Here is a 19,059-nt window from a genome sequence, read left to right as displayed (position 1 = left end):
ATGAATAGATGGATCAGTGCAAAGTGTTTTGACCCATCAAGGAAACATTTCATTACCTGTCTTCATCCATCAGTTTTTCATAATGTTAAAACACACATGCACATATATACAGTATATATACACACATACATATACACACAGTAACAAGTTGTCTGAGTTTTACTGCTGAGTGTCCTTCAGATCAGAACCGCTGACCTCCTGCTTGTTGTTATACACTGACATTGACGATTCAACGCCGTGGGAGAGATTTATGGATTTATAAAGGCTGCGTTGTCCGCGCGTGTGTGTGTGTGGCCCTAGTGTGTGTTGACTGACATTGTGAGTCCTCAAGGATAGAGGGGCCTTGGCTGGGCTCACGTTGCACCCCCCACCAACACACACACACAGTCCACCAGAGATCAGGATTACAGGATCAGAGGTGAAATTGTATTTGTCTAAACTCTTAATTCTGCCCTGACGTGACATGTGACTGGAGCAGTGAGGAGGGGGGGCTGTGATTTGTGTGTGTGTGTGTGTGTCAGCCTGCTCGTACTGTCCTGCTGTGAGTCGAAGGTTGTTTGTTCGAGCTGTGGAAGATGGGGACAGGCAAAATGGATAGCAGCATGCATTTTGTTTCTAACTAAACACACGTGAAAGTGCTGCAAATGCAGCCCTGTATGCTGTAAAATACATTTATATACTTGTTGACATTTTAAAGAAAAGATCATTAATTTTTCCTGGCTATATTTTCTACATTCAAGAGCATCCTTGTATCCTTGCATCTTTATCGAGCAGTAGGGATGAGGTCTGGATGGATTATGGTGAGGCTACTAAAACTCCTGGGCAGGTTAGGGAAAGATGGTGGTTTGGTAACACACTGAAAAAGCCACGGCGTCCCGTCTTATGCTTCAAGTCAGCTTTGACTTCTTCAGTACTTAACTGAGACCACAATCTTTTCCTGACCTCAACCAAGTGCTTAGAGTTGCCTAAACACAACCATAAAAACACTATTCATGCTTTAGTTTTTCCCCACACATGAACTTGTTTTTAAAGACACAAAATCATTCAGACAAACTGCATTTTCAGAATATAATTTGAAATATAACATGCATGTGTCTTTCTGTGGTTTGACTCCTTCTCTGCCTCCACTTTGTGTAACCTCAAACCACGTGGAAAAACAAAGTTGTGTCCAGATTCAAGTGCCTTCATATACATCCAGTTCAGCTGTGTGTACTCAGTGGCAGGATGGCAGGTGGCAGAAGGATTCAGTGTGGTAAAACATATTAAATGACCCAAATTTCTCTCTTTGAAATGACACTGACAACCTCCAGGGTTCCAGTAAGAAGTAAAATGACCACCATATTGTAGTCACACGCTCAGTCTGAAACAAGGCGTCAGCAGTCGTCCTTTACAATCCCACCTCCAGTTCAACTCCCAGCGACTTCCCAGTGTTGTCGAAGCGCCTGTGGAGTCTCTGATGTAATCGTTGCCCCCGAGCCAATCACAGCATGAGGTTTCTCCAGCTCTGCTAGAGACTTGTTGGACACAGAGTGCGCTGCTCTTAAATATGTTTCAGAGCTTTAGCCTGAACTAGCCTGGTTTCTGTGTGCAAAGGGACACACAGAGCTGCGGGATACATCTTTTAATGAGACAGAAGATAAAGACTCTCCAGAGACAATCCTGATGAAAAGAAGTTCAAACAGAAATGGAAAATGTAAATAGTAAAGAAAAATATAATTATCAAATCTTAGACACAAATTTTAAGCTTCAATTAAGCACAGATCAAAATTTCACTTTTTTCTGCCTTAACAACAAAAACTAGAAAATGGAGGCAAAGCTTTAATTGGTGCCTCATTTTTCTTTGAATTAAATGAAGCATAGTAAGTTTTTGGCTGTCTGAAACGTGACTTTCAGTATGATACATTTTGGAAATAACTGTCACTCAACAGTGTGAATAATTTTCCTTTAAAGCTTCATTTCACACCATCCTGTCCTCTGTTCAGCCCAGCTGCTCTTTTTTTCCTCGACTTTATTTTTATTTGGTTTGAAATTCTGCTCACATGCTCGTTGTCTTGGTGTGTGTGTGTGTGTGTGTTTAAGAGTGTGTGTATGAGTTTAGTGTTGGGGTCTGCAAACAAGCCGCCGTTGTTTGACACCGGCACATGAGACTCCTGAAAGCTCTGCCAGCTAGAACAGATGCAAGGTGCAAACGCTTCCGAGATGCACACACACACACACACTCACACACACACGCATGCATGCATGCATACAAACACTCAGAAAACAGAAACGCAAACATATACAGTAAAAAAAGTTTGCACATATGAATCTACAAAAACATTCATAAGCACAACTGCACTCACACACACATATGTACACACAGACATGGTTTCCAATCTTCTGGGGTTTGTTCGCCAAAATCACTGTAAAGCAGAGAAGAACTCAAGAGAAAGAGGGGAGGAAGGGAGACAAGTGAAAGAAAAAAAGGAAAAAAAGAAAGAGAGGGTTGTATGGGCCCCAGTCTAGAGAGGAGGACTGAAGAAGCAGTGTGTGTGTGTGTGTGTGTGTGTGTGTGTGTGTGTTTGTGTGTGTGTGTGTGTGTGTGTGTGCACCCTTCCTAAGCACTGAAGGGGGCATCTGTATGCAAATGAAACACGGTTCTTCCTGGGTGACAAATCAAAAGGCCCACCTGCTGCAAGGGCCCGTCTGTGTGTGTGTGTGTGTGTGTGTGTGTGTGTGTGTGTGTGTGTGTGCCAGTCTAATGAACAGAGTAGAGAGTTACTGCTGTGTCTTGGCCAAAGCGTCTCATTCCTCTCCTCTCGCTCCTCGGAAGACATTAGTCGCCCTTCTTTCCTCCCCCTCTCCTCCCCCTCTCCTCCCCCTCACACACACACACACACACACACATCCCAGCTGTCATGGAAAACCTGGCGGGGGGTCAAGTTTTGGGAATATTATCTTAATGTCATAGGAAATAATAAATAACCCAAGAAAAGGTGTAAATTTGTCATTTTCGGTTCCACGTTTGCCCCACATTTGAGCACTTTTAACTTCCTCTTTTCAAAATAAAAGCTGTTCATAGGTTTGGTTGATGCTGTCTGCTGTAAGGTATGCTTGTCTGGAGATTTTAAAGGAATAAGTTAAAGTTAAAGTGATGTTGAGAATTTTGCCAAAGTCCCATGGAGCAAAAGTTGCATCGAACCAAAACAAGATGTGATCCAGCAAGAAGAAAATCTGATATTTAACGCAGACGCTAAGAAATGTGAGTTACTTTCCAAAGTGAGATCATCATTTGAAACTAAAATAAAGCACCTCTGGCTCTTACACACAGATTCTTTATCACAAAACTCTAACAGTGTTTGGCAGCATTTTAAGTGCAGAAAGTTGGCGAAATCTCAAGCTGGATCCTGCAGATTAGAACTGTAGAAAGATGAAGTTAAGATAAAAAATAGGATTTGGCTTTTTGCAATAAGTATATATAACATTTTTTAAATTAACTCCACATCTGCCCCCTGGGGGTAATTTATCCACAGCAGCAGCAAAGTTAATGTGACAAGAGAGGACGCTGCATGGAGAAACAAAAGAAAAACACAACATGGGGCTCAAAATAGAAAATCCAATGAGCAGCGGAGACAATGAAAATCAACGTAACAGGATGTAAACAACTGTGAGGTTAAAACAAGCATTTCCAACAGACGCAGGGGGATTCAATGAAAAGGAAGCATGAACAGGGAAGAATATATTGATTTTAGTTTGATTCATTCATATTCATTGACTGAATAGATTCTACAAACTAGAGAATCAGGGTAGAAAAATCATGAAGAAAACGTGCGAATCTGAGTAGAAACTGTTTTAAACACATGACCTCGTCTCACCCTGTTCTCCTCTCCTCAGCCTGCATTGCTCCACTCATATCACACATTCTCCCTCCATCCTTCTCTCCCTCCTTCTCTCAGACCTTCCTTCCCTTTTAATTCATGCATCCTTCGATCCAGCCCCATCAATCATTTGTCCCTCCCTCTCTCTGTGGCATTATTCCTTCACCTCCTCCCTCCCTGTGCTTCCTCTCCCTCCTTCCTCTCCCCCTCCTCCCCTCCAACTCACCCTCCTTCCCATCTATCTGGAGAATAGTGCAGCAGCAGCACTTAAGCCGATGACCAATTAGCAAGGAGCAGCAGTATGGGTGGACGAGACAGGCCACCATTCATCCTCACGCACACACACACAGCGCTGTGCGACTCACCATTCACTATTATGGCACAACAGATTTATTACATACCCATACAGTACAAGGCAGTGCCGCTTCCAAATATAGCTTCTCTCTGTCTCTCTCTCTCTCTCTCTCTCTCTCTCTCTCTCTGGCCTAACTGGATACAAAAGGACATACCAGTAATACCAGTATTTTATGACAATGCTGCATCTGCAGAGCTGTAATCAGCAAGAGACAGTGAAAAAACAAAAAATACAAAAAAACCTTTGCATTTAGGTATAAGGACATAAAAAATGACTCAATGTGTTTTTGTGTGAAAGAGAATAAATGCTGCCATGTTAACAAGTGCAGACAAAAGAAAAGCTGTATTATCACTGTGTATTTTTATACAAGAAAAAGGAATTATTCAACATTTTGGGAAATTCTAGATCCAGGATGTGTTTCCCAAAATGTTGAACTATTCCTTTAACAGGTTTCAGTGGCTCAGGTGACTGACTCATCAGCTAATTAGCTATAATAGCATTAATTACAGTAAAGCTCATACTAAATGTGTGGTTACATTATTTACAGCGATATTAGAATATCAGAAGCTGAGGTCTCCAACAGTCTTAAATATGAATCACTCACCCTCGAGCCTTTACTGTAGTTCCTGCTGTACTTTCTCCCAAGATGCTCTCAACTTAGTTTTGTGGTGAAATGCGTCTTAAATTTCCTTTAATTTTACAATAAATAGGTCTTGTTAATGTAATAAATAATGTCTTTAAGAGTAAACAGCAGTACAAAGTAAAATCACAGTAAAAGAATCTAAAACTCTCACTGCCACTTCTAATATTTCAAAAAGGAGTTCATTGAGATTTTTCACAAGTGCAGCATTCGCTCAGTAAGCAGCCAGTAAAGATGAAACTTGTGCGGCGGTTGCATCTGTTGGTTCATCAGTTTGTGAAGAAAACAAACACAGCCGCTGCCGTTCCACATAAAATATTCATTCACGACACCTGTTTTATAATTAGAATCGACCCGCTTTCCTCCTCGTCTTCTCCTCGCCGCTGAGATATTGACCTCCGGTCAGACACAGAGGCAAAGCCATGAAGACAAACTAAAAGCTGGAAATGAATTAGTATTGATGCCGTCAAAGTTTCCTTCTTCTGTCCTGTTGCAGTTTTATGGCTACAGCTCAGTTTCAGAGCCTCGGGGGTGAGTGTCTCACTCAGTGTTCCAGCAGACAGACGCTGAGATAATAATGTGAGTGTTGACCAGACGTCTTAGAAAGTGTTACTGATGCTGGAGAGCGGGGATGGAGGCACATTCTGCAGCATTTTTGCACTGGCTGTTTTGACTATCACATAAATCTGATTAAGAAAAAATAAAAAATCCAGGTGAGAATTGATTTTTTTAAATATAATATGCACTGGAAACGTGTTGAGCCTGAAGCCTTAAAAGTGCAGTTCTTGCTGCGCTTAAAGAAACTAAACTTGTTTTACGACTTTCTGACCACATAGGATGACAAGTCACCAAAAAATCCAGTGAAAGTGTCCGTTGTGAAATCATGCAGTCTTTGTAAACTTCTCTTTCAACTCTGCAACGTGAAGCTCAATTAAACCAAATAAAGAAATGCAACCAAAAGAAAACGTTCCACTGTGATCTGAAACAAAGAGACATGGCGTCATCATTAGTAGAGTCTAAAGCTTGAGAGGAAGGTATCCTCTTGTCTGTGTGTGTGTGTGTGTGTGTGTGTTGACAGTAATATCAGCATCTATTAGCATCCCACTTCAATGAGACCAGGCTGAACTGAATTGTTACTGAGACGCCTTAAAGGACGAGGACCACATGTTCAGATTTGACTCACATTCACCCGACTGCAGAGAAGACGGAACCGATTAGTTTCTCATTAGCAACTGAGCAAATACAGCAGCTCCACTGAGTCACATGTGAAAACAATAGAACTTGATACTCCACTGATTATTAGTCTTCCTCTACAGTCTGTCTCGGTCTCCTCTGTCTGTCCTCTGTCACAGTGTGCCACCATTTTAGAGCTTTGTCTTTAATCCCACGCCATGATTGCAGTTTTCAGTATTTAATATCCCATCTGCACACACACACACACACACACACACACACACACACACACAAAACCAGCACACATCTGTCGCAAAAAGGCCTTATGAACCAACATACTAACACACACCTGACTCACAAACACACACACACACACACACTTTCTGCCCCCAGCCTTTATCAACGTTACTGATTTCAGCGCCCTAAGCCTCTTATGCAGCTCTAAGCTCTCGGACTGAAAGATGGAAAACTGCAATATTACACATGACACACACTCATAAACACACACATATGCAACTGTAATGAATTTCCTGTTTGTTAGCCATTTCCCCTCTTCATTAAACGACTTATTCATTACAAATGTCTGCTGTTTATCAGTTATAATGAGATGATTTCCACTAAATTAGATTCCTATTTTGGTTCCGTCTGAATTTGTCAAATGATTGTGGCAAATTGACGCCAGTTAAAGTGTCTGCAGTCTGTCCGAGCTCGAGCGTCACAGCTGGTCAGAGCTCAGCTTTGAGTCAGAAAAAAAGATTGTCAACTCACTTCTGATTTATGGCTTGGTGTTTACATGGAGCACACCTTTGGGCTCCAGGATGCCTTCAGCTATTTCTGATGATTTATCTCACCGACTGCACTAAAACTAAAACCTGCTGTAATGTCTGTGCTTTGTTGTTTGTGATAAATGTGAACAGATAAATAAATACAAGCTGTAGATAGTGATTGTTTTCAATAATTCATCTCTCAATTGTTTTTTTTTTATAATTAATCAATTAACCATTTGGTTTAGAAAATGCCCAAAGATGCTGAGAAAGTTCCCCAGAGCCCAAGGTGTCATCTTTAAATGTCACCGTCTGTTTGACAAATATTTTGGATTTACAATGACAGGAAACAGAGTAAAACAGGAAATCCTCACATTTGAGAAGCTGAAATCAGAGTGTTGACCTTTGTACTTGATCGTAATTAATATTTTCAATCAACAAATCCATTAATCAACTAATTGTTTCAGAACTCTAATAATGTTATAGTGAATATATTGATGCAAATGAGCTGAAGCTGAAGTGAACAGTGATGAAACTTTGACAACACCTATTGCAACATTTGTTTGTGTGTGACGTCAGCCAGCAGGCTGACTGATTGAGTAATGCCTCAGTACCAGTCAGTGCCATGCAGGCTGACAGGCAGACCATCATATCGCAGCAGAGAGAGTCGGACAGCGGCTACATTTACACTTCATCAACCTCACAGTTTATCCAAACTGAGATATGTTTGAAAATGATGACAGCTGCTTTTATGAAATAAAAAAAATAGCCATTAAGTTGTATTTCAAAAGAAAGTAAACAGTCGGTTGCTGATGTTATCTGGTGCAATGAACAGGCTGCATCATCAGCTGTCTCATTTCTATCTGTGATATGATCTTTTCCTTGATTGAATGAAGACTTTTTTATGCCACATGAAACCGCTTATTTAAATAGAATTGTTTTTGTTTGAGAAAAGCTTCGTACAATCAAGTCAGACATGTCTTTGTTTGACACCTTGAAGGACTCAATTTGTATATCCCATATTGAAATATATCTGCTATATTTTATATTCAACATATATTGAATGGCAGCCTTCAGGAAATGAATGATTGTTTTCCTCATATAGACGCACAGTTTGGAGTTGAGGAGCACTGTGGTTGAAAAGGTCAAATTAAAAGTGGCGGAAGCTTGTTGCTTCCCTCTAAAGTGCCTTTCTGAGTGTGTTTCTGTGTTCGGAGGCTCCGCTGGGAGCTGAACCCTGAACCCGGGCAGGGTTACTGATGTTCCAACATGAACTCATGCAGAATGAGACCCCTCAGGCCGAGCAGGGTTAATACCAAATATTGACATACAGCTCCATCAAATCAGACTCAAACCACCAACCTCTGATGCACAGGAGCCACAGAGCAAACAAGTAGGATACTGATAATATACTATACGTATATATACTTGTGTTGATATGTGGTGTTGTTTTATTGGACTGAATCACACTGAGAGCTGTTTCTTATGGTATTTTGACCTCAATCTATATATTAAGCATGAATCTAAATATTGTAAACACCTTTCAATATAATGCAATCCAGTACAACAGCACCATAAACTACAGTATGTGATCTCAGCAATTACTTTGACGAGCACAATGTTATTCTAAACACTAGAACTGATAGCCAGAGCTTCATAAATAAATAATAAATAAATAAATAGATTGTTACAAACCATAGATTTCCTTTAAAGCAGCTATAATCAATATTTTTATAATAACAATGTGTCAAATGACAACTTGAAAATAATGTGACAATGTGAAAGGAGTGGCTTGTAGTGCTGATACAGAGAATTATTACCTGAATCTGCAGCTTCCCTCGGCCTAACAGAGCTTTATAACATGCTTCAGCTCGTTGTTTAGCTGTTTACTGTTTTGGTTCACTCTCACTGCTCTCATAGTGTCGTTGTCGGCCGCAGCAGGCAGCTGTTTTCAGAGCAAAAGCTCTAAAAAGTCACTGTACACGACCTGCTCAGCAGCAAACAGCAGACAGACCCAGTTAGAGACTCGCTGGTGAACATAGTGGAGCATTTAGCAGCTAAAGAGATATTCCCCTCAGGAGTTGGTAGAGACCAAAAACAGAGCAAATAGTTAGTAGTGAGTATTGGACTTGTGTTCATCGGGTGGCCAGAAACACGACTCCAAATGAATGATAATGTTGCTCGATAACTGCTGAAAATGCAAATAAGCAACATGTTTTAAAAGGTGATAATGTTGATGTTGTGTTCATAACTTCCCCAAGTGGCCAAAAAATAAGTTATTACAGGTTTAAAACTATTTATTTCTGTCTGTACATTTGTCTGATATGAACACAGTATTTTATGTAAATCTAATTTCATGCTCCGATTATCTGCAGCCTTTACATGTGACTCAGTAACATACAGATGTCAGACAGGACAGGTTTGGTGTGATTGTCAGATTCAGAGCAGTTGCTTCAGGTCTTCTTGACCCCCCTCCTCCACACAGTGACTCCCCGCCTCTGCAGCTCTCAGGCCACATCAGTCAGTCCCCCTGTTGCCTGCAGACAGGCATGGCTAATCAATCTGCACCACATCTGCCACATGGAGGGCGGCGACAGGGCGTCAGGATAGACCTACCTGCTTTGATGGAGCCTGCATTTCCTTTTTCTGTCTCTCTGCAACTCTGCATTCTCAGATTTCCTTTTCTTCCTGACCTGACTGTAATTCTGTCTCTGTCTACGGTAGCCTGCAGGATTCAAAACAGCAGAAATGACCATTAGAAATGAAGAAGTTGGTGATCAATATTGATTTTCCTTCACCTCAGTGCTGTCTCTCCCTCTATTTGCTGCCTGTGTTAAGACTTTTAATAAGGGAGTGTTGAGGGTCCCAGCGAGGCCAGTCATAAATAGAACAGCAGGAATATGGCTGACCTGCCCGCAGATCAATGCTGTGTGTGTGTGTGTGTAAGATTCTGAACTCTTGCTTATTTGCCTGTGTATAAGTGCCTGTCTGTTTATGTCCATCTGTTTGATGTTCAGCCTGTGTGTGTGTGTGTGTGTGTGTGTGTGTGTGTGCGCGTGTCCTTGTGAAGTGGTAGGATAATGCAGTCTGTCAGTGAAATACGACTGTCATAAACCCTCTCAAACACTTTCACTGGCTCTCATCACTCCCACAGTGCACACACTCACTCACAAACACACACATACCCTTGGGATAATCACCATTGATCAACACTGTAAGTCTGTGTGTGTGTGTGTGTGTGTGTGTGTGTGTGTGTGTGTGTGTGTGTGCGTGTGTGTGTTTTTACTTGCTGAGATGATTCTGGACACAAGAAAACCTGAATCTCATTTGTTGTGTTCCCTCAAACTGTGGACGGAGGACATGACATCATCCTCATCCTCATGAAGTTCTTGAATAGTGACCAGTATACTAATTATGACTTTTATTATTTATATATTCTATATAAAAATATATTATCTCTATCATTAAACCCAATAAATTTATTGGATCTATAAATTTTTCTTCTTCCACTTAATAAATCATTGTGTTTTTCTATTATTTGGTTTTGGACATTTTTTTTCTACTTTTGACATCTTGAGCATTTCGTATCTATCACGTACCCACAGCTACAATAAACTGAATAATTCCCAAATCACCAGTGTTGGGAGCAAAAGCAACGTTATTTTGTTTTTTTTTGCAAAATGACAATGACAGCACATGTCAGCTTGCGGCCATCTCAGTCACAAAAAACAATTCCAGCTTACTGAAGAGGTTCCCGCCTAGAATAAGGAACATGTACAGTATTTTTTGTTGTTTGTTTATCCAAGTGAGAGCAGGAGTAGGAAAGAAACATGTAGCCTCCCTGTGCAGTACTGAAGTGACAGTCCAGCTATGTGTGTGCATGTGTGAGATAGAGAGAGATAGAGAGAGAGAGAGAGAGAGAGAGAGAGTTAAAGAGATTCCACCTGCCACTCACGGCATCATGGCGCCCTGCAGACACTCAAACTGCAGCGTCATTGTAAAGGCTCTTCCTATCTCTGTCATGCCCAGCTGAGGTGCATCTCTCTGGGGGAGGGAGCCACCGCTGCTCCCAGGCTCCACTGAGGCCTCCAGCCTGACAGGACTCACAGCTCAGAGGCAGCTGGACTCCTGTATGAAGCTGCTGAATACATTCTGCTGTGATTCACTTGATCCACTTCCAGGTCTGTTTTAAGACGCGTAAAAGTCATTTCCAACAAGAAGGCTTGACAGCTAATCTGCAGTTTGTCGCTGAGTTTGTTTCCATGAACACTGTTTCAGTGTTTCGATTTCAGTCTGATTTAACAATACTTTTACAGCTGAAATCCCATCAAATTGTCTGATTGGGTCTTAATTAGAGCTGTGCAATAATCAGAGTGAGGATAATCTGATTTAAACTAAATCTTTTGATTTGTTGGGGCATTTGAATGCATCAGATTAGTGTTATTTTTTCAAGCTGTGCAGGTCAAAGGTCACCAGACACAATGACCTGGATGTTGTTTTTACAAGCAAACAACAAGGAAAATTGCACATGTGCTGATTTTTGAATTAAAAACAAAATGGGATTGTCAGAGAGATTATTAACCTCTAATCAGGGTTTTGGCTGCATGTAAACAAAATGTGATGGTTGTAGACTATCATAATTTATTTTTATGAGAGATAATGTTATACTGTATACTTTCACTTTTGTCAATAAGTTTATCAGTGACTCATGATTACTGCTCTTGACATTTTCTACCTTTTCTCAAATCTATTCTTACTTCCTTCACAAACAAATGATGTCCCGGAACAACCCAGTTTTCCCACAAGGATCATTAATGATTGATGTGATCTAATCTGATCATCTGGCTGAGGGGCTGCAACATCAACAAGAGCTATAAGTTCAATTCATGCTACAAATATGAAAATTAATTCTTAGAAGTTAGAAGTAACGAAGAGGTTCAGTAAACAAAGTAAAGCACTGCTGATAATGTTGTTGAAGTTTTTTATTTGTTCTTGTGTGTGTCTGTACCGGTCCAACTGTGTGTGTGACAGATTGAAGAGCCCAGTCAGCACATAGAGAGGAGGGGGTGGAGGAGGAGGAAGGGGGAGGAAGAGGGAAGGGGTGAGCGAAAGAGAGAGTGAAATAAAGAGGAGAAAGGAGAGGGCAGCAGGAGGAGGAGGAGCAGTTGAATGTGCAGAGGTTTGTATGAGCTCTGAGGGTTTCCAACTGTCACAGACAATAGGTGGAGGCAAGGCGCTCTGTATGACAATAGGCTCTTTGACCCCGGTCAAGCCAGCAGGAGGAGGACGGGGGAGGGAGGGTGTCCCCATCTGCCTCAGAAGAGAGAGTGAGAGAGTGTGTGTACATCTGTACTCTGTAATCTGTGTCATTGTTAAATCTGTATGCTCGTGTGTAGCCTATGTGGTGCATGTTTTGGTGCACTCAGTGTTTTTGCAGCCACATTCACCGTAAACAACATCCATACAGATATTATCTGTAGTTAGTTAGGAACTTGCACTGACCATGTGGCCCATGCATATCTTAACTATAATCTAAAACTGGCTTCAGCAGTGACACGACCTACACGTGACAGTACATTTTTATTTTACTGTATTCCACCTTGAATTAATAAAGATGCTTTCTTAAATTAAAAGCTGCATTTACATTTGGAAGCCACCGTCTGGAATGCATGAGAGTCGTTTGAATGGAAGATAGATGACAACAGTTGGTTAATATAGTTTTCATTGTGACCCCTTGACTTCAAAATCTCTCACAAACCACTGGTGGGTTTGAAAAACAACGCCCCAGGCTGAGTCGAAGTCAGCAGAGTTTAACTGATGGATGTCCCTCTCTCTCTCTCTCTCTCTCTCTCTCCTGTCACCCAGCTACTCTGTTCTGTCAGTTCTTATGACAAAGCTCCTCTCTATGAGCTTCGCTAAGCAACGTGGCTCGGCCCTCTTCATAAAACATCTTTATCATGTACGGAGACGGCACACACCCACACACACACACACGTACACATGTACACGTACACTGACATACACAATGCAATTTCAGCTAGTTTGGCTGCAGAATATTGCCTGCTCTCTCTCTTTTCCCATAAATAGCAGACATAGCTAGATTTGTCTCTGTGTCACCATGGCGATTTGCTGCTTTCACGACCTGCTATGACGATAGTACCAGGCCATGGTGCATGTGTGTGTGTGTGTGTGTGTGTCTGATGCAGGTTTGTAGAGGCACAGCACGGTAGCTACCCCACACACACACACACTCACCCCCACCCCCATCGGACAAAGCACAGGATTGTGGGACTGCACACCCGTTGCCTTGGTGATGAGAATCAAAGTGACAGCTCTCCTACAGGAGGAGTCCCCCCCCCACCCCACACCCCCCACACCGCCTCCTCTTCTCCTTCCAGACTCCCTCTCTCCTCCCTAGCAGGTGTAAGAGAGCGAGAGAGACAGAGACAGAGAGATGTCTTTCTTCCCATCTTGGTCGGCTTCCAGATCCTCTCGCCTTCTGTCCTTGAGAGTCGCTGAAATAAGCAGCGCTGGTAGGAAGTTGAGGCTGTAATTTCTGTGTCAGCTTTTAATAACATCATAAATTGTGTATGCAGTGGAACATTGAGTAAAGCTTTTCTGGCATCAGAAGACATTATTTCCGCAAACTACAAAACTACCTCAGAGGATCGCACAGTAAAAATACAATATGCAAACGTTTTAATTCTTTGGTTGTAATGACAAGATGTTAAAACTGTATTGCTTCTGTCATTTAGATGTTGATCTGTTTGTAAAACACTTGAAGTCAAATCAAATGCAGTGCTGATCAAACACACTCTCATACACATACACAGCGACATATGTGCTCTGTCCTGATTGGCCCTCCACAACAATGACACTTAGCGTTGGTGGTAGTCATGGCAACATCCCTCTAGTTACACAAAGGGGTCAGAGCTAAAAGGTCTAAATCTGCTAATGTCTCCGAGTACTTCTCTCTCTCTCACACACACACACAGAAACACACACACACTGACACAGATGTGTGTGTGTGTGTGTGTGTGTGTGCGTGTGTGTGTGTGTGTGTGTGTGTGTGTGTGTGTGTGCTCTTAAAGGAGCAGGTTCCTTCGCTATAGAGTTCTGCTTTGTGTAGGAGTGGCATTCCCTTTAAGGAGGAGGAAGGTGAGTGCAGCAAACAAAGAGCCTCATTGATGAGAGAGAGGGAGAAAGAGCGAGAGACACTGAAAAGAGAGAGAGAACCAGTTGTGAAATTGCATTTTCCTTCGTCTTTACAGACCCCCAATCTCTGGCAAGGGGACAAAGGTAGCCCTCTGGGACCCCTTAACCCCTCTGTCTCACACACATACACACATGCACACACAAACCCCTCCCTCACAAAAGAGCTGGTTCCACAGCTGCCCCAAATCCCCAATCCCACCCCACTTCCATTATTTTTAATCCCCCAGTGAAAGCTCCCCCAATTTTCCCCCCTTTCCCAACACCCACGCCCCCATATAGGCCCCGCCCCCACCCCTCCAGCACATTTACATCCCCAGGACTACCATCACCCCCTTCATCCCCCATGATTAATCCCCCCCTCTTCCAGTCTGAGGTCCCACAAAGCCGTCAGCTGTTGTATCGTCTCTCTGACACACCGGCTGGACTCTCACTTTAATTATGAAGCTCTGAGGCTGATTACTGTGTGTGTGTGTGTGTGTGTGTGTGTGTGTGTGTGTGTGTGTGTGTGTCAGCAAACGTGTGTTGTCTGTCCAGTCACCAGACAGCGTAGCTTTATGTATTGTACAGATGTGAGTGTGTGTGTGTGTATGCTTATGTGTGTGTTTATGGTCAGAGGTCAGACAGACAGCCAGCATTCAGTTGATCACATGACCGGTGGATTCCCACAGAGAAAGGTGCTGATTGGCTGATGGGGTTCATGACATTTGACCCAGCAGTGATGACAGGTTGATATTTACCCTGTCTACCATCTGATGGCCTCTTTCTTTCTTTCTTTCTTTCTTTCTTTCTTTCTTTCTTTCTTTCTCTCTCTATTGATTTTTTGCTTTTTTATTGCACTTCTGTTTTGTTTTGCCTTGGCTGTTTTCTCCTATTTCTTCTTTAATTCTTTCTTTCTTGCTTGTTTGCTTTCTTCTTTTTTCTGTTTCAATTTTTTCTTCAATTCAAAGAGTCTTTATTGGCATGAATACTGACAAATTAACAACACTGTCAATACAGTCCTCATTTCCTTCAACGCATGATCACGACAAAAGAAAACAGAGAAATAATTAGGCTACAAACTGTATTTTAGAAAATAATAGCCTATCATTTTAACAAGTGTTGCTCAAAAATAATAATTTTGGCATTAAAGCATCTCTTTCTCACTTTCTTTTTCACCTTAAAGAACACCAACTCTGTCATTTTGTTCTCGTCTGTTCTGTTTTCCAACAGCTATCAATTCTTTCATGTGTGTCACCTCATCAATAAACTTGAGGCGCATTCTGTAAAACTCTGCTTTCATCTTCCTCCAGCCTGCAGCCGTCTGTTGTTTTCTACATCGTGCTGTAAATCATACAGTCATGTTCCATATGGTTGTCATTAATAAAGATGAGGTCACACTTCCAGTCAGGCCCCACCCTCCACGATCACATGCACGAGCACACACACAGACAACATTATGGTACACACACACACACATACTCATGAGGAAGTACACGCGCACAGTGCACACATGTAAACTTGCAGATTCATCATGCACACTCACAGCCGCACTGATACTGTGTAGAGATCCGGGCACATAGATAGAGGGAGAGAGAGGGAGCTAATTAGTGTTTTAGCTGATTGCTAATTGCCACTTTCTTCCGCCTACTTACACACAACACTGAGAGAGAGAGAGAGAGAGAGAGCAGTAGAGACATCTTCCTGTTTCTATCAGAAATATTCTCTTGTCATTTACCTCTAATTACAGACATGTCCATCAAGTCTGCACACACACACGTTAAGAGTCTGACCTCCTGTATCCCCCTCCTTGCCCTGATCCAGCACTTTTAGGTGAAACTTTTACCTAAAACATGGATCTGATGACTGACCAGTGGAATCTGTATGTTCTTCTCAGCTGTCAGAGGGTGCACACAGTGACGTGGCAGTGTTTCTCTGGAGGCTGTGTGTTACTGTTTGTCTGAGAAGGAGGACTGTAGAGGAAACAACGCCTGACACTTCGTATGTTCTTAAACTGAAGACTGTCGTAAAAGCGGTTGAACATGAGTGATGAGCTTCCTCCAGCTGAAGCTGACATGTTGGTTTAGATTTACAGCATTAAGTCAATTAAAGACCAGATATTATTGTGCAACATGGGTCGACTGATGAATTCTGACTGATTGTTGGTGGAGTGAAAGACTTTAAACAGTTTCAATATGTAGGTTTTGCTATTTCATAGACTTGGCAATAATTCCACATGATTATTTATTGACATTCAGACATTATATCACAACAGGATCATATTGTGTTTCACACAATTCTGTTGTCCAAATGAATGAAAATGCAAGCGAACTGTAGTATAAATCAGAATCATGGATTTTTTGTGTGTGAAGCACAAATGTGTTATTCACATGTGTGAAGCATTGTTTTGATCTGCTGCATAATGTTTATGTAATTTAATACATTTACCATATTTCAGATATACTGACGTTGACCTTGGGTGGCATAATATATGATATGATGATTATGACATATGACAATATTGACATATATTTATATATCATGATGTGGAGAATGTATGTAAAATTGAAATAATCAAACAAGTTTTGCATTACTTGTGACAAAACTCTTCTTAAGCTTTTAATAATGAACTATGTCAGCTTTTAATTACAGCATGCTCTGAATAATTGATTTGGACAGCAGCAATGTGTAAAACAATATCATGATAAGATCATATCGTAGTCCTACAGTCCTATCAACCACATCTGCCAGTATTGCCTTCATTCCTTTAGATGGTTTTAATGAGCTGACTGTAGATGTAGCTGGATAATTAAGCTGCTTAAATGCAACAAGAAGTGTGCTGTTGACTGTATCAGGATCAGAGCAGGTGACACTAAGAGAAAATGAAACTGAAACAATTAACAGAAGCTTTCACCTTCGTTTTGCTCTTTCCAGTCAAAACTATTGTTGGTGACATGAGCCGACATTGGTTAAAAGTCAAGAAACAACTTTTCTTGGCCAACAGTCTGGCTGACGGTCCACACTTTGACTCAGGTTCCTCCGTTCACACAGACTACAGAGAAACAATCTGACTTCTGCTTTCTCGTTAATCAAGTTTCAGTTCACTGTGTAAAAGCTGGGTTAGAGTTACAGTACGAGTCCTCCACCTCAGCCTGAGAGTTTTATTTGCTTGTCCAATGTGGATTTATGTCATGTTGGAAGACAAGTGTGTATTTGAGTGAATTCTCAGGCGGTTTTACTAGCAGTGCATGAAGGAACAAGCCGGCAGAGTTCAAGTATAGTTGAGGATGTTTCGGTGTGTGAGGCGCTGCACGGTTTTCACTTTCTCAGGCTACGTGTCCTCAGTGTAGAGCCAAGTCCCAGCTCACACACACACACACACACACACACACGCACATGGCCATACATGATCTCAGAAGCACAAAAGCATACTCAGAAACATGCACACACACTCACACACAATCTGCAAATGGGGACCAGATTGTGTATGATGATGATGGTGATGTAAAAGACCAGGCATGCTGGTCTCCATGGTTGACGAGCTTTGTTGAATAAACGTTGAGGGTGTGTGTGTGCTGGGATGTGTGTGTGTGTGTGTGTGTATCCAAAGGGGTCAACCCCTGATCCACGTGCCATGAGCTATTAAACAGCTCTCTCTGGTTCCCTGTAGAATTCATCATATGGTGCTGCAGCCAATCACAAGCAGGCGTGTGGGGGTGAGAGAATGTGTTTCATTCATTGTACTTTTTCTCTCTTTCTCCGACTGTGTGCTTGTGTTTGTTTATGTTACAAGAAGAGGAAACACATAAGTCATATTCATATGATCTCTGTATTATTGCATTGATTTGTTTAGAAAACTGCACTTAGATTGACTGTACTGGTCCAAAAGTTCATTTTGATTCATTTATTAACACACTGACAACCAATTTTCCATCTTTAAGTCAAACTCTTCAGTTATATACAGTATGTCAGTATATCTCAAATGTATATGGTGAGTTTGGAAGCACTTTAGAGAGACAGACATAAATTAGAAGCACTTATCTGTTGCTTCCTTAAGGGGAAGCCAGACTGTGAAGGTTTTTTCTCATTATTTTGTGGTCCAGTGAAACCAAATGAGCAGAGCAGGGGACTAACATTTCCAGAGTTAGGGCCTCCGTAGCGTCATGATTTGGGTGTTGGGTGTTAAGGGGAGAGAGGATTGTATGGAGGGTCGGGTTCAAACAGCCGGCGCTCCGCAAAGTTGTGAAAACGCTGATTAAGTGAGACGGGTATTCTCATAAAGCAGCTCAGCTCGACTCCACAGACACACTGACGGCTGCATACTGTATCTGTGTGTGTGTGTGTGTGTGTTTCCGAGTAGCATGAGTCAGAAGACAAAGGGTGTGTTCAGCTGAGAGAGAGACAGAAAGAGAGAGTGGAAGGAAATGAGAGGAAGTAAGAGGAATGTGGAATGATAGAGCGAGGTAAAGAAAGACCAAGAAAGAGATGGAGAGAGAGAGCTGTGACAGTATTGTCTTCTGTCCTCACCATGTAAACAAATGTCAAAAATGTATTTGCTACAGTGCATGAAGTGCTGCTGTTTCATTTTGTTTTGCCGTTGACCTTCAAAGATCATGACAGACTATGAAGGCATGACACGAAATATGCAGAACTTCATTTACATTGTGTTATATTTTGAACAGTTTTCTTTTTGCCATTTAAGTTTCCAGTTTGCCTGCACTTTTATGAACTGTGCCTCTTTCCCACGTGGATGTTTACGTAGCACGGTGGGTCTAATGAAAAGACACAATATATATGCATTATGGGATTTGAGGGATCTGTTGGTTTTGGAGCTTGGCCCGTATTAGGGACAGAAGTCTGGCTGTCTCTGACCTTTGCTGCTTCATTTTGATCACTACATTTGTCTCATGAAAATCTAATTTTTAACACTATTTCCTCAAAACACCGTTGGAATTAGTTTATGTTTTGCAACACAGCGCCATGCACTTTGGCTCTGCCCACTGGGGTTTAACTCAACCAAGGGGAGAATATAGAAATGTTTGTAGGACTAAAACGTCAATCTGTAAATGATCTTCCAAC

General features: G+C 41.7%; 1 protein-coding gene across 3 annotated transcripts in view; it reads left to right on the top strand.

Moving 5' to 3' along the window:
* Window positions 1–19,059, top strand: part of LOC139285716 (RNA-binding protein Nova-1-like) — a 71,119-nt gene that overhangs the window by 17,942 nt on the left and 34,118 nt on the right. The gene's annotated exons all lie outside the window — the stretch shown is intronic.

The sequence above is a fragment of the Enoplosus armatus genome, chromosome 5, assembly GCF_043641665.1.
Source record: "Enoplosus armatus isolate fEnoArm2 chromosome 5, fEnoArm2.hap1, whole genome shotgun sequence".
In the NCBI taxonomy this organism is placed as follows: Eukaryota; Metazoa; Chordata; class Actinopteri; order Centrarchiformes; family Enoplosidae; genus Enoplosus; species Enoplosus armatus.
Note: the sequence above shows the minus strand (reverse complement) of the source record. Positions and strands in the feature narration are given on the sequence as shown.